The sequence below is a fragment of the Helianthus annuus genome, chromosome 12 (genome assembly GCF_002127325.2).
Source record: "Helianthus annuus cultivar XRQ/B chromosome 12, HanXRQr2.0-SUNRISE, whole genome shotgun sequence".
NCBI lineage: Eukaryota > Viridiplantae > Streptophyta > Magnoliopsida > Asterales > Asteraceae > Helianthus > Helianthus annuus.
In genome coordinates, this window is record NC_035444.2 from 41,729,110 (window position 1) to 41,746,294 (window position 17,185).

A 17,185-nucleotide genomic window follows, 5' to 3' on the forward strand; every position below is an offset into this window, starting at 1 on the left:
ATGAAAAATTCCGCTGCCAAATTGAATAAATAAACGTGATACCACCGAAACTAGCTCACGGCCGCCCGTTCCCGGGAAATAGGGATCGGGGGTTGTGACAGGAGGTGGTATCAGAGCTATGCCACTGATTCAGCCACAGGAGTGTTCTGCTGACATCAAAATTCAAATTGTTAGGAAATAAATTACGAAAATACGTGCTTAATTGTATTTACTTGTTACGTGTTATCTGACTATTTGTTAGTTTACAGTATGAGTGACCAAGGACCTTCTGACGCCTATCGTCAACTGTCTGGTTCGCCTAGGAGCGAAGGCACCTCCTCTTCTCAGCCTGCCCTCTCAGGGTATTCTGCTGACACGGAAGAAGGAATCTTTGTGTTTAAGGCTCAGTCTGAAGAGCCATTTCCTCAGAAAAAGAGGGGATGGTTCAGTAGGGGAGCGCACGAGCGTAGGAAAAGAATGAAAAAGTTGCAGGAACAGCGAGTGTTAGCCGCAGCAAAAAGAGAAACTGATGCTTATAATCAGGATATGCTCAATAGGGGTATCGCTAATATCCACATTTTAGCAACCACTGCTGCTGATCCAAACCTGGAACAAATGCTAGCACCCCAACCACAAAATCTTGATCAACCCATGGAAATAGAAAACCAGATAGAAATGCCTGATTTCAACCCGGAGGAAATACCTAGGGTACCTGCACCTGATCCTCTAGACCCAAACAACTACGACCCCTGGTGGGACGATGTTAGGGACTACGTGCAACAAAACCCAATTCAGGAAAATGTGCCAATACCCAACTTAGGAGCTTATCCAGGGTTAGATCCTCGAGATCCCTACAACATTAGTGATGCATATGTTAGGGAAATTTTAGAGAATCCATACCCATACCAAGCCCCTATGCCTCCGTATCAGGAACCCATACCTCAGTTTCCAAACCCAATCCTAGAACCTGCACCCCCAATGAGTGCAGAAAATGTCCAGGAACTTAGGACTTTTGGGGAGGAAATTTTAGAAAGCAGTGATCGTATGCGACAGGTGGGAGAACGCCTCGTATGGAAATACGATGAGCGTAATATGGATTTTTGGATGAATCCATATTAGTGAAGGTGATGGTAAAAATGGTAGTAGTAATAATAATAATAATAATATAATAATATATGTGTGTATGTGTTAGAAAAAAAAAAAAACTACGGATGCATACTACTAGTATTGTAGCTTTACATTTCAGTCGGTACTGTAATTTTAAATTTCTGTACTATTGTGTATCGATGCATAGTATATAAAAAGAGTAAAAGTCGCAATGTTCGACGCTTTTGGTTAAAAAGTGTGTGTTATGTGATTGGTTATACACAAATATTATTTGCGATATTAATAATTGGTAAATGTCTAAAATTCAGATGGCCGACGCGGGAAATCAAGAAAATCTGAATAACGATAACCAGAGTAACAATAACGTGGTTAACGAGAATCTGAACAACGATAACAACGGAAACCAAATGGATAATAGTGCCATTCAGCATATTGTGGCACAGGGAATTATAGATGCGATGCCCTTTATTATTCAAACTGTTCAAGAAGCGAATAATAAAAGTAAGCATAGCAGTAAGCGACCAACTGAACCAGAAAACAGCGTGAACAATGAACTTGTACTTCAAGCGCCCATTCCTAAAAGAAGAAGAACCATTCCACATGGTTGTTCTTACAAGGAATTTTGGTCCTGCAAACCAATAGAATTCTCGGGCAATGAAGGACCCATTACAGCTTTACGCTGGATAGAGAAAACTGAGGCAGTTCTGAAAATAAGCAAGTGTGCTGAAGAAGACAAAATAATGTTTGCCTCAAATCTATTTAAGAATGCAGCCCTAGAATGGTGGAACACTATTCTCCAAACTAGAGGAAGTGATAGGGTTTATAACATGGAGTGGGAAGAATTTAAGAACATGGTAGAAAGGAAATTCTGCCCTCCCAATGAAAAAGAACAAATAGCAAATAAATTTCTAAATCTTAGAATGACCGGGGTAGACAGTAAAGGTTACACTACCACATTCTTTGAATATGCTAGGATAGTACCAAACCTTGCATCACCTGAACCGGTATTAATTTCCCGTTACATCTGGGGATTAATTGGAGAAATTAGGCATGTAGTCAAAGCAGCTAGACCTCAAACCATAGAAGAAACTGTAGAACTAGCTAATACCTTGACAGATGAACTAATCCATACTAGGGAAGAAGATCAGAGGAGAAACTTAACCCAAAGGTTTACTCAAGAATTCCGTCCTGGGAATTCTAACCGTAGGAATATAGGTTCTACCTCTGCACCATACTGCAGGAACTGCAAGAAGAAGCATTCTGGAAGATGCTCCAATTACTGCAATTTCTGTAAGTTGCCAGGTCACAAGGAAGAAAATTGCAGAAGAAAAACCAGTAATGGAATGTGCTACAATTGTGGAGAAAAAGGTCATATTAGGACCAACTGCCCAAAGTTGACTCCAGCTGCAAACAACAAGAATCCTAAAAATGCTAGAGCATTTGTTTTGACTGCAGACGAAGCCAAGATGATTCCAGACGTCATTGCTGGTACGTTTTTAGTTAATGATATTTTTGCTAAAGTATTATTTGACTCTGGTGCGAACCAAAGTTTTATTAATACTTCGTTTTGGAAATTCCTAAATAAATCATTAACTAAACTACCACAAGAATGTCTAGTAGAAACCGCAAATGGAGAAACTGTTAGGATTTCTGAAATCTTGCAGGGGGCAAGAATAGAAATTTTAAATCAAAAATTTATGGCAAACCTTTACCCAATGAATCTGGTAGGATTTGATGTTGTGCTAGGAATGGATTGGTTAATAGCCAATAAAGCCAGTATTTTATGTGATCAAAAGACAATTCAATTAAAATCACCAAGAGGTAAAAAGATCTCAATTAAAGGAGATAAACCCTTTAGATCCACTAAATTCATCTCTGTGATGAAAACTGCAAGTTGTATAAGAAAAGGATCTATAGTATATTTGATTTCTATAATCACTAACACTAAAGGAAAAGAATTAAAAGAAATTCCAGTAGTATCCCAATTTTCAGATGTCTTTCCAGAAGAATTACCAGGATTACCGCCAGACAGGGAAGTTGAATTTAGAATCCATCTGCTACCAGGAACAGCACCAATTGCCAAAGCACCTTACCGTTTGGCACCCGCTGAAATGCAAGAACTGAAGAAACAACTAGACGAGTTGTTGGAAAAGGGATTCATACAGCCAAGCTCATCGCCATGGGGAGCGCCGATTTTGTTTGTTAAAAAGAAGGACGGATCAATGCGTATGTGCATTGACTACCGCGAATTGAACAAAGTCACGATTAAGAATCGGTACCCATTACCGAGGATCGATGATTTGTTTGATCAACTTCAAGGAGCTCGATTTTTCTCAAAAATCGATTTAAGATCAGGATATCACCAATTAAAGGTACAGGAAGAGGATATTCCTAAAACCGCATTCAGAACAAGGTATGGTCATTATGAATTTACTGTCATGCCATTTGGTTTAACCAATGCCCCAGCCGCATTTATGGACATGATGAACCGAATATGTAAGCCATATTTGGATAAATTCATAATTGTCTTTATAGATGATATTCTCATTTATTCTAAAAGTAAAGAAGAGCATGCTAAGCACTTACACTTACTTTTAAGCCTGTTAAGAAAAGAAAAGCTTTATGCTAAGTTTTCAAAGTGTGAGTTTTGGTTAGAACAGGTACAATTTCTCGGACATTTAGTGAATCATGAAGGAATTCATGTAGACCCAGCAAAGATTGAGGCAATCACTAAATGGAAAACCCCTGAATCACCAACTGAGGTTAGAAGTTTCTTAGGATTGGCCGGTTATTATAGAAGATTTATTCGAGATTTTTCTAGAATAGCCATTCCTTTGACTAAGTTAACCTGTAAATCTGTTAGATTTGAATGGGGACCAAAACAAGAAGAAGCCTTTAGAATTCTTAAGCAAAGATTAACCCTTACACCAATACTAGCATTACCAGAAGGAACTGAAGACTTTGTAGTATTTTGTGATGCTTCAAAGTTAGGTTTTGGATGTGTATTGATGCAACGTCAAAAGGTTATAGCTTATGCCTCTAGACAACTCAAGAGTCACGAAGGAAATTATTCAACCCATGATTTGGAATTAGGAGCTATAATTTTTGCCCTTAAGATTTGGAGACATTATCTTTATGGTAGTAAGTTTACCATATTCACAGATCATAAGAGTTTAAGATATGTTTTCGGGCAAAAAGAGTTGAATATGAGACAAAGACGCTGGATGGAATTGCTTAGCGATTATGACTGTGATATCCAGTATCATGCAGGAAAAGCCAATGTGGTGGCTGATGCTTTAAGTCGAAAATATTACGAAAAGCCAAAAAGGGTACGTTCTCTTAAATTAAATCTGCAAGTAGATTTAAATGAACAAATTAGAAAAGCACAAGAATCAGTAATCAAGGAGGATACTGAAAAATTAAAAGGAATGAGTAAAGAATTAGAACAAGGAACAGATAGAATTTGGAGGTTCCATCAAAAGAGAATGTGGATACCTAAATTAGGAAACTTACGTCACCGTATATTAGAAGAAGCTCATAAATCTAAATATACGATGCATCCAGGAAGTGATAAAATGTACCAGGATTTAAGGAAAAATTTCTGGTGGATAGGAATGAAAAAGGATGTAGCAGCATATGTTTCTAAATGTTTAACTTGATCACAAGTTAAAGCTGAACATCAGAAACCCTCAGGTTTGTTACAGCAATTAGAAATGCCAGTGTGGAAATGGGAATTGATAACCATGGATTTTGTTACTAAATTACCCAAAACAAGAAAAGGTAATGATACAATCTGGGTGATTGTAGATAGGTTGACCAAATCAGCTCATTTCTTACCAATGAAAGAAACCTTTAGTATGGAACAGTTAGCCAAATTATATGTAAATGAAATCGTTTCTTTACATGGCATTCCCTTATCAATTGTTTCTGATAGAGATAGTCGTTTTACTTCTCATTTTTGGTCAAGTTTTCAAAGAGCAATGGGAACCAGGTTAAACCTAAGCACCGCTTATCATCCTCAAACAGACGGACAAAGTGAAAGAACAATTCAGACAATGGAAGATATGCTTAGAGCTTGTGTAATTGACTTTGGAGGTAATTGGGACGAACACTTACCTTTGATAGAATTTTCTTATAATAATAGTTATCACACGAGTATCAATGCTGCACCATTCGAAGCACTTTATGGAAGAAAGTGCAGAACCCCAGTCTGTTGGGCGGAAATTGGAGAAAAACAACTATCTGGACCCGAGATAGTACAAGAAACAACCGACAAAATTATTCAAGTCAAGGAACGACTGAAAGCCGCACGTGATCGCCAGAAGAGCTACGCTGACAATAGACGCAAACCTTTAGAATTTCAAGTGGGAGATAAAGTATTATTGAAAGTCTCTCCCTGGAAAGGAGTGGTAAGATTCATCAAAAGAGGAAAGCTAAGTCCCAGGTATATTGGACCTTTCAAAATCCTTAAAAGAATAGGACCGGTAGCCTATCAGCTACAACTGCCAGAGGAAATGGCAGGAATACATGATGTATTTCATGTATCTAATCTTAAAAAGTGTTTAGCTGACGAATCACTCGTAGTACCTCTTAAGGATATAGAGGTTAATGAACAACTCAAGTTTGTAGAAAAGCCTCTACAAATTGAAGATAGGAAAATTAAGAATCTCAAGCATAAAAGACTAGTGTTGGTCAAAATAAAATGGGACTCCAAAAGAGGACCCGAGTATACGTGGGAGCTTGAATCAGAAATGAAAAAGAAATATCCACTCTTGTTCCAGTAGATCTCGAGGACGAGCTCTAAAACAAGGTGGGGAGGATATAACAACCCTCGGTAAAACCAACATCCTCATAATAATTCTGATACCCTAATATATCTTTAAATATATCTATGTGTCTTTATATGTACCCCGTATGTGAAAACCGAGCCCTCGAACTAGATTATATTATATAAAATAAATAAAAACAATAAAAGTTAAGTTGAGGCGGGCCGCATAGACCTCACCTCAACCTAACGCGGGCCGCGCGAGTAGGAGAACCAGATACGGCCAAAACCTTAAGCCCAAGCGGGCCGCGTACATAGTTGGATAAGTGAAGGCGGGCCGCGAGTGTCCTGGTTTGTGGCACAGCCCGGAGAAGCCACGTGTCCAACTCGTGTCGAAGCTAGGAGCTGACCGGACCAAGCTACGCGTTGACCGCCTGTTGACGCGGGCCGCGTAGACTTGGCCCAAACTCCACGCGGGCCGCGTGGGAGTCCAATTTCAGCAATATAAATAGGAGGCATCGGGCCTTCAGTCTGATCGCTCAAATCTTTTCTTTCTTTCTTAATTTCTGAGTAGTGTACACTATACCCGGGTATTATACCCCCTAAAATAGCGAGGTTCTGCTACGATGTAAGTATTATAACCCCTGGAGACGTATTAGATACGCTGCCCGATTGATCTAGGGTTCCGTAACGGCTGTCGTGGTTCTGCCCGACGTAGTCGTTGGAATGCCGTCTCGGGGAGGGTATTACTAATGTTAAATTGGGTTATTATACTAACACACGTGCATTTGTGTAAATTATAGATATTCACCAGGAAATCATAAAGGATAACCTAAAACAGCAATGTGAGTTGATCCACTTTTTGTTAAATGTTTTTACAAAACCTTGCATACTTTTCTATGCAAATAACAGTTATTGAGTATTTGTAAGAATACAATTATCACGGGTATGTTGGGGTTTTGTATACAAAATTGTTACAACCTGGATAGGAAACCTGGATATGGAGTAACATTACCACAAGTCGGGTATCGACAGTACCATGGGTGATAATTGATATAACTTGGAAACAAATGTAATTGCGGGATCGCCCTCAATACTGTTCACTGTGACTTTTTATTTAAACTTGATTAAACTGGGATTCACTCACCAGTATTTCCCACTGACAAAACCTTTTTAAAACGCGTTTCAGGTAACGCAATGTGAAAGCCAAATAGAAGCCAGCTGGACAGCACTGGAGGCTTGGAAAAGTGGCAATAAAAGTTACCTAAATAAAAGAAAGCGTTTTATTTCAATAAAGTGGGATTTATCCCTGTAATTCAGTTTGTAATAAAAACTTGGGTTTTACCCATGTGTTTGATATTATAAAATAAGGTGGTTTACTCTGATTTAAATATTTCCTAACTACGGTCCTGATGAAAAATTCCGCTGCCAAATTGAATAAATAAACGTGATACCACCGAAACTGGCTCACGGCCGCCCGTTCCCGGGAAATAGGGATCGGGGGTTGTGACAATTGCCATTTACCTGGTCATCAGATTTACACGTGTAAAACCAAAGAGAATGATGAAGAGTCACAACTGATTCGGCAAGCGATTTAAGAACACAGGATGATGAAGTGCATTGCCGAGAAGAGATGGTCGTTACAGGAACCGACGGTGGGCAATGGAAAGATATCTGGTATGTCAATCCGACGTTTAATCATCATTTTGTGGGTAACATAGATGTTTTCAAGCGTGTAAAACATATAATGGGGGTAGAAACTAGATCCGGAATGAATAATTTCTTATTCATCCGAGGAGTGGGTGTAGTGGAAATGAAAATGGGAAACGAAACACTGAACATTCCTAGTGTTTTCTACTCGCCGGATATTGATCGTAATGTTTTAAGTCTTGAACAGTTAACACTTCAAGGCTTCACGGTCAGAAAATCCGGTGATACTTGTAAGATCTTTCCCATGTTCTCATCTCAGGTGATGAACACAAGGAATGATGTGACGGGTTTAACGAAAGAGGAGGAATTGGGATTAAAAGAAAAGAAAAGACTGCATGATATGTGTGGTATCGATGATGAATTTAAAGATGATTTTCTGAATTCCTATTTTGAAACTCTAAATGTTTCAAATGAACAAGAAGATGACTGGAATCTGATGATTCTTAAAACATTAGAATTCCGGGAATTTGCTGATTGTAAGGCTCTAATCAATATGCTCGATGACCAAGAATATGTTTTCAAGTATAAGGTTGTTCTTCAGCGGAAGTTTGAAGAAATGATTCACTGGTTTCTATACGAATATATGGGGATCACATCAAGACCTGTTCCACCGTACTTCCCAGATCAAAGGAAAATAGACTTATTAAGTCTGTATATCTTGGTGGCAAAAGACGGTGGATATCGAGAGGTGACTACCGAAAACATATGGCCCATCATAGCAAAAGATTTGGGGTTTGAGTACAAGGATGGAGATTATATGAGGATTACATACGCTATGTATCTCGATGTCCTCGAAAACTATTACAAATTCAAATCGGTACAGGAGGCAGTTCATGTGAAAGAGATGGTAAATGATGGTGCTAAACTCACAGGAGATAGACACAGGAAGACACGAAGTGAAGGAATGGATCAGAATGAAAATGCTGATAATGTTTACAATGGTGCGGATTCAACCCAGTTTGCACTGTTCGCTGGAAACGGATGGGAGGATAACTAGAACTTGCACAAAAGGAGGAAGCGTTTCAATTTTAGCTACATGAAGAAAGCAATGGAAGACGCCAATCGAAGTGTCATGCAAAAGGGTTCTAACATAACCAAAGTTTAAGGGGGTTGTGTTGGAAATATGTTCACTTTCATGTTAGTTAAACTTTAGTTATGTTTTATAATTATCCGAACAATATGTGTATGTATGATATGTAGTCGGAATATTAGTATATTAGGACAATAATGATAAGCGGTTTAAAGATAAGCGGGTGATCATTTCAAACTAAACTGCAATGGCAGTTACCCGCCAAATCTAACCGCCATCAAGTGATGTATATATATGTAATACCGGCAAATATTTGCCGGTTACCAAGACATTTTCCCGCTAATCGAAAGTGTCCCTCAATTATTCTTCTTTCTTTCAATATTCTGCATTGTTCTTGTTCTGCACATTTATATCCACCATGGCTGCAAATCGTTTTGCAACTTCCGCTGCAAATGTTTACTCAAATGATGATGGTGGAGATGTTTCGAATGGCCAACAAGAAATAGCCATACTTTATATTTTTCTTCAAGTTTCTCAGTGACAACCCTACTGAATTCTTGAACATCATGATTCTTAAAAGATTCATACGTATCGAGCCCGAAAGACTTGGTCAACTCTTCTGTGGCTACACTAGTCCCACTAAACTGAAGCTTATAGAATAAGCTCTGCAATTCCAGAGGAATGCTCCCTGATGGCATGTCATTCCCAGTTGTTGGAAAAAGATACACAGCATGATTGAGAAGGTGAATATGAGTGCCTAATATTATATTTTTAGGGGACATCTATTGATGGTGTTAAACGCGAAATCACCAACCTTTTTAAGGTAAGGTATATGGTATAAAGTGTTGGCCCCAAAATGGATCTTGATCTCTAGAACGAGCGTGAATAACAAACTTGCATAAACAATAACTTGAATGTATGTACAAATCGAATTGAGAGTAAGTGATTACAAATGAAACTATACAATCCTATTTATAGTTTTCTACGGGTACGAATGAAAGGTTGCGTCTCTTCGTGAAAGGACACGTCTCTTGGATGTGTGGTTGTGATTAAATCTTGAAGAGGTGTGATGATTCTTGTCCACTCGATCAACAGTCGCGTCTCTTCCTTTTGTGCCTTGTACCGATCAGAATTGGTGTGTGTAGAGAGACACACCTTTTCGGTTATTAAGGTAGTTTCCATCTTCCATGTTGTCAACTTTGGTCCTCATACTTTATAACCGCCATCTAAATAACTATTAACTATATACACAATAACCCTTGTACTTAAGGATGTGTAGAGATTAAGGATTTCATTCACCCCCCTAATCTTGAACATCCTTGAGTTGTAGATCTTGAACTCCGAGTAGCTTTGTCTTCTCGAATCTTCTCGGTATCTAACATTTCACATGTATCTTCTTATTCATGAACCTTGCTCCTCACGAACATTTTGCTTCACACTTGTCTTGACCGCACTTGATTTGTATCACACGAACCTTTTCTTGTGTAGTTGTCTCAACACGAACTTCACCCGGTCTTGATTGACTTGCCCACCATATCACATAGATTTTAGATAACCCATCTCACATAGATTTTAGATAACCCGATTCACTCAGATTTCTCTTGCGGTTGTGTCACACAACAATTCTTTCTTCTGTCCCAGTCACAGGATTACTTCTTTCCTTCACACGCGTGCCTTCTTCTTGGTCTATCACAGATTTAATCTCGTCATCACGGTTGTCTCTCACAACGGGTTCTTCATTATTGATTGCTTCCCTCACGGATTCTTCGCTTTGATCTGATCCACTCACTGGACTGTTTTGTTATACCTTTCACAGGTTATCTTCCTCCGCATCACACGGTTCTTCCCCTTGATCGTATCACACGACCAAGTTTCACGTTTCTATTTCTCTTCAGCGTCTAGGCACATCAGAAGTGCCGGTTCATCATCATCTTCTTCTATTTCGACCAATAGTGTCTCACTTTCTTTGGTTTTCTTGGTTGGGCATTCGTAGGCATAGTGCCCAAGTTTCTCACATCTGTAGCAAGTGATTTTTGACTTATCTCTCATAGCCGATGTTTCTTGCTTGCTATCATCCCTTTGTGGTTTGTCGGTTCCTTCCGACTCGTAAGAGGTGTATCCTTCACCCCTATGTTGATAATTTCCTCTCCCTCGGCCTCGTGACGGACGGAATCTCCCTCGTCCATGATTTCCAACATGTTGTCCATGACCCGCATACAGGAGTTCTTCTAGATTGTTCACGGGGCTTTCCTTTTTCTTCAACTTTAACCTTTCTTCATACGTTTTTAATCTTCCGACCGCTTCTTCTAGCGTCATAGTTTCTAGATCGGAGTATTGCTCCATGGAGGCAACGATTTGAGTAAACTTATCCGGTACGCCATTTAGGAGTTTGCGTACTAGAGTCGGTTGACTCAACATCGTTCCTACTTCAGTTGCCCGGGTAACGATACTATTAATCTTTGCGGTAAACGAATCAATAGTGTCGTCATCCTTCATTTGCAACAATTCAAATTCAGATAATAGCGTGTGCATACGCGCCTTTTGTACCCGATCAACACCAACGTGTCTAACCTTTAGATTATCCCAAATTTCCTATGCAGTCTTACAACTTGCAACTTGCAATACAACATCTTCTGGTATTGCTTGAAACAAATATGCAATTGCAGACTTATCCTTCTTAGTGTCTACCGTTGCATTTTTTGCTGGTTCAATCGTTTCCCATAAACCATTCGCTTCAAGAATCGTCTTGATACGAATAGCCCAAACCGTATAGTTTGTTGGTTTCAGAATCGGACACTGAAACTGGGAAAGAGAATTTCCTTCCTTCTGTATTATTATCGGATTTTGTCCGGATGTTCCTGACATGACTTCTTGCCGAACAATCTTCACTTTTACTAAACTTTTACTTTCTTGGTTTCAATAAATCTCAAACCCACGATTACCCGAATCGTGTAATAATCAAACAATCAACAATCTAATTCGCACTAAACCCCGGAATCAATAATCCTAGATTCCTAACCAATAACCCTCGGTTCAACCGATCACCCTAGAACCGAAACCCTTAAAAAATTCTGAATTGAACTTGCGAATTGAAAAAAACGAAATTGAAACCTGATCGCGAATTCCCTGCGATGCCTTGCGATTCCACGCCTAGAGCCTGATGCTCTGATACCAATTGTTGGCCCCAAAATGGATCTTGATCTCTAGAACGAGCGTGAATAACAAACTTGCATAAACAATAACTTGAATGTATGTACAAATCGAATTGAGAGTAAGTGATTACAAATGAAACTATACAATCCTATTTATAGTTTTCTACGGGTACGAATGAAAGGTTGCGTCTCTTCGTGAAAGGACACGTCTCTTGTATGTGTGGTTGTGATTAAACCTTGAAGAGGTGTGATGATTCTTGTCCACTCGATCAACAGTCGCGTCTCTTCCTTTTGTGCCTTGTACCGATCGGAATTGGTGTGTGTAGAGAGACACACCTTTTCGGTTATTAAGGTAGTTTCCATCTTCCATGTTGTCAACTTTGGTCCTCATACTTTATAACCGCCAAGTAACCGCCATCTAAATAACTATTAACTATATACACAATAACCCTTGTACTTAAGGATGTGTAGAGATTAAGGATTTCATAAAGTTTGTAGGAAAGAGTTCAGATAGTGAGTAGCGCCTTGATTTTTTAGCCCAACATAACCGGTTTCCTTTCTTGAGCAAAGTGACAAATAATCAACGGTGGATCTCCTTACGGTAATGACAGCTTCAATTATACATGTATCGTTCACATTATAACCTCTGCCCTCGTCATACAGCTCACTGAGCGGCATAAACGACTTAAAACCCCAATCATTTGTTCTAGAAGTAAACTCAAACAAATGTTGTGTATCTGCAGGGTAGAACATGGAAATTAGAACACTAGGTATAAACATTTCCCTTCTTGTCAATGTGAGACAAATATAACTAAGGCCTACCACAAGCAGTATAAGTTATCATAAAAAGATTATGCAGAATATTACTTCCGACATGAACTTTGGACCAGATATGTTTTAGTGATTAACATTTGAAGGAATATATATAAGATGAAACAATATAATAGCACTTCCTTAACCTATAATGTAGAAACTACAAATGAAAACAAAAGTAGATTATTATGCGAGAGGTTTATAGATAAAATAGAGGCAACAATAAAGGCTAAACTTGAGGCCCCGACAAAAGATGCATTAAGTTTCCTCGGTTTTGGGCCTAGGTTGGCATCTTTGGTGGTAAAATTTGCTTTTGTGTATCAAAATAACTCTTTTTTCCTATAATATGAACCACTCCAAATGATAATAGTTATGAGATGGTAAACGCAGCATACAAAGTTATGGAACTTGCTTCAAATGGGGTAAAAACATAGCATGTCAACAAGCTCTTATGGTAAATTGAAGGACCCTATACTTTAAGTGTGAATCTTTCATCTAAACTACTACCTCCGTCCCATTAAAAGTGTCGTATTTTGAATTTTCAAATTCTTTATTTATAAACTTTGACTTTAATTACTCCCTCCGTCCCATTAAAAGTGTCATATTTTGAATTTTCAAAGTCTTTATTTGTAAACTTTGACCTTAAATAATTTTGTTTGTGTTAGATAATACTTAATGAAAGTTATGTGATTTGAGTGTGTTTTACAAGTATTTTTATCGGGTTAATTTTCATCAAGTTTTATATAACACAAAAAATATATAATTAAAGTCAAAATTTATAAATAAAGACTTTGAAAATTCAAAATAAGACACATTTAATGGGTTAATGGGACGGAGGTAGTATATATTTTTTGTGTTATATAAAACTTGATGAAAATTAACCCGATAAAAACACTTGTAAAACACATTCAAATCATATAACTTTCATCAAATATTATCTAACACAAACAAAATTAATTACGGTCAAAGTTTATAAATAAAGACTTTGAATATTCAAAGGCCCTAACTATCTGCACACTCAGTTTGCCTATCTGCACACTTAGGGTTTACCTACGCAGCGTATTGGTCAATACGCAGCGTATAGGGTTAACCCAATACGCTGCGTATTGACCCATACTCAGCGTATATAAACCATGGATCTCAGTGCCTAATTACCAATCATTGCACAGAAAACAAGGTTTATATACGCTGTGTATAGCTCTCTACGCAGCGTATATAAACCATTAGACTTTTTTGGGTCATTTTGGTAGGTTTGAGGGATCATTTTTTCACAAAGTTTATATATGCTGCGTATTGACCAATACTCAGCGTATGTAAAGGTCTGAAAATGTCATTTATGCCCTTGTATATTGAGGCTATACGAAGCCAAATACAAGGATAGTTGTGTCATTTTTGTCTTATATGCTGCGTAGTGATCTCTAAGGAGCGTATATAAAGCTCTATTTTTGTATTTTTTTTTTGTGTATTCCTTTGTTTATTTATAAAAAAAAGGAAAATAACACCCGATACGATACTATACGATACGATATAACACCCGTATAGGCCTATAGGTGTGATTTAATTCCCGTATTGACCTCGTATAAGCCTATAAGTGTGATATGGTATCGTATAGGTGTGGTTTAGGTCCCGTCTAATCCTATATGCATATACAAGACCTATAGGAAACCTATACGAGACTTATACTACACTATACGATACGATACGATACGATACGATACGATACTATACTATACAATAACACCCGTATAGGCCTCTATACGAGACTTATATACTATACACTATACGATACGATATGATGCAATACGATACCATACGATGCAATACGATAAGATAATTTAATTTAAACGATAACAATATAATATATTTGTATTATTTACGAATAATATTGTTTTTTATAAATAATTTTCTTTTTTTATAAATAAACAAAGGAATACGATAATTTAATTTAAACGATAACAAAACAATATATTTGTATTATTTACCAATAATATTGTTTTTTTATAAATAATTTTCTTTTTTAATTTTTATAATTCATAATATTTATATTATTTTTTATTTTTATAATTTATATTTGTATTATTTACCAATAATATTGTTTTTTTATAAATAATTTTCTTTTTTTATAAATAAACAAAGGAATACACAATAAAAAAAAAATACAAAAATGGAGCTTTATATACGCTCCTTAGAGGTCCCTACGCAGCGTATGAGACCAAAATGACACAACTACCCTTGTATTTGGCTTCGTATAGCCTGAACACAAGGGTATAAAAGACATTTTCAGACCTTTATATACGCTGCGTATAGGTCAATACGCAGCGTATTTAAAGGGTGGTAAAATTATTTTTAACCTCAAACCTGAGGTAAAATTATCTTTTTAACCCTTATAGTTTATATATGCTGCGTATTGACCAATACTCAGCGTATGTAAAGGTCTGAAAATGTCATTTATGCCCTTGTATTAAGGCTATACGAAGCCAAATACAAGGGTAGTTGTGTCATTTTTGTCTTATATGCTGCGTAGTGATCTCTAAGGAGCGTATATAAAGCTCTATTTTTGTTTTTTTTTGTGTATTCCTTTGTTTATTTATAAAAAAAAGGAAAATAACACCCGATACGATACTATACGATACGATATAACACCCGTATAGGCCTATAGGTGTGATTTAGTTCCCGTATTGACCTCGTATAAGCCTATAAGTGTGATATCGTATCGTATAGGTGTGGTTTAGGTCACGTGTTGACCTCGTATAAGACTATAAGTGTGATATCGTATCGTATAGCATAGTATATGTCCCGTATTGACCTCGTATAAGCCTATAAGTGTGATATCGTATCGTATAGCATAGTATATGTCCCGTATTGACCTCGTATAAGCCTATAAGTGTGATATTGTATCGTATAACGTAGTATATGTCATGTATTGACTTCGTATAAGCCTATAAGTGTGATATCGTATCGTATAGCGTCGTATAGGTCACGTATTGACCTCGTATAAGCCTATAAGTGTGATATCGTATCGTATAGGTGTAGTATAGGTCACGTATTTACCTCGTATAACCCTATAAGTGTGATATCGTATCATATAACGTAGTATAGGTCACGTATTGACCTCGTATAAGCCTATAAGTGTGATATCGTATCGTATAGCGTCGAATAGGTCACGTATTGACCTCGTATAAGCCTATAAGTGTGATATCGTATCGTATAGGTGTGGTTTAGGTCACGTATTAACCTCGTATAAGCCTATAAGTGTGATATCGTATCGTATAGGTGTGGTTTAGGTCCCGTCTAATCCTATATGCATATACAAGACCTATAGGAAACCTATACGAGACTTATACTACACTATACGATACGATACGATACGATACGATACGATACGATACTATACAATAACACCCGTATAGGCCTCTATACGAGACTTATATACTATACACTATACGATACGATATGATGCAATACGATACGATACGATACGATGCAATACGATAAGATAATTTAATTTAAACGATAACAATATAATATATTTGTATTATTTACGAATAATATTCTTTTTTTATAAATAATTTTCTTTTTTTATAAATAAACAAAGGAATACGATAATTTAATTTAAACGATAACAAAACAATATATTTGTATTATTTACCAATAATATTGTTTTTTTATAAATAATTTTCTTTTTTAATTTTTATAATTCATAATATTTATATTATTTTTTTATTTTTATAATTTATATTTGTATTATTTACCAATAATATTGTTTTTTTATAAATAATTTTCTTTTTTTTTATAAATAAACAAAGGAATACACAATAAAAAAAATACAAAAATGGAGCTTTATATACGCTCCTTAGAGGTCCCTACGCAGCGTATGAGACGAAAATGACACAACTACCCTTGTATTTGGCTTCGTATAGCCTGAACACAAGGGTATAAAAGACATTTTCAGACCTTTATATACGCTGCATATAGGTCAATACGCAGCGTATTTAAAGGGTGGTAAAATTATTTTTAACCCCAAACCTGAGGTAAAATTATCTTTTTAACCCTTATAGTTTATATATGCTGCGTATTGACCAATACTCAGCGTATGTAAAGGTCTGAAAATGTCATTTATGCCCTTGTATTAAGGCTATACGAAGCCAAATACAAGGGTAGTTGTGTCATTTTTGTCTTATATGCTGCGTAGTGATCTCTAAGGAGCGTATATAAAGCTCTATTTTTGTTTTTTTTTTTTGTGTATTCCTTTGTTTATTTATAAAAAAAAGGAAAATAACACCCGATACGATACTATACGATACGATATAACACCCGTATAGGCCTATAGGTGTGATTTAGTTCCCGTATTGACCTCGTATAAGCCTATAAGTGTGATATCGTATCGTATAGGTGTGGTTTAGGTCACGTGTTGACCTCGTATAAGACTATAAGTGTGATATCGTATCGTATAGCATAGTATATGTCCCGTATTGACCTCGTATAAGCCTATAAGTGTGATATCGTATCGTATAGCATAGTATATGTCCCGTATTGACCTCGTATAAGCCTATAAGTGTGATATTGTATCGTATAACGTAGTATATGTCATGTATTGACTTCGTATAAGCCTATAAGTGTGATATCGTA

General features: G+C 36.9%; 1 pseudogene; it reads right to left on the bottom strand.

Annotated features, from left to right (window-relative positions):
- Positions 1 to 8,998: 8,998 nt before the first annotated feature.
- The window catches only part of LOC110892645, a 53,101-nt pseudogene continuing 44,914 nt past the window's right edge, over positions 8,999 to 17,185 (bottom strand).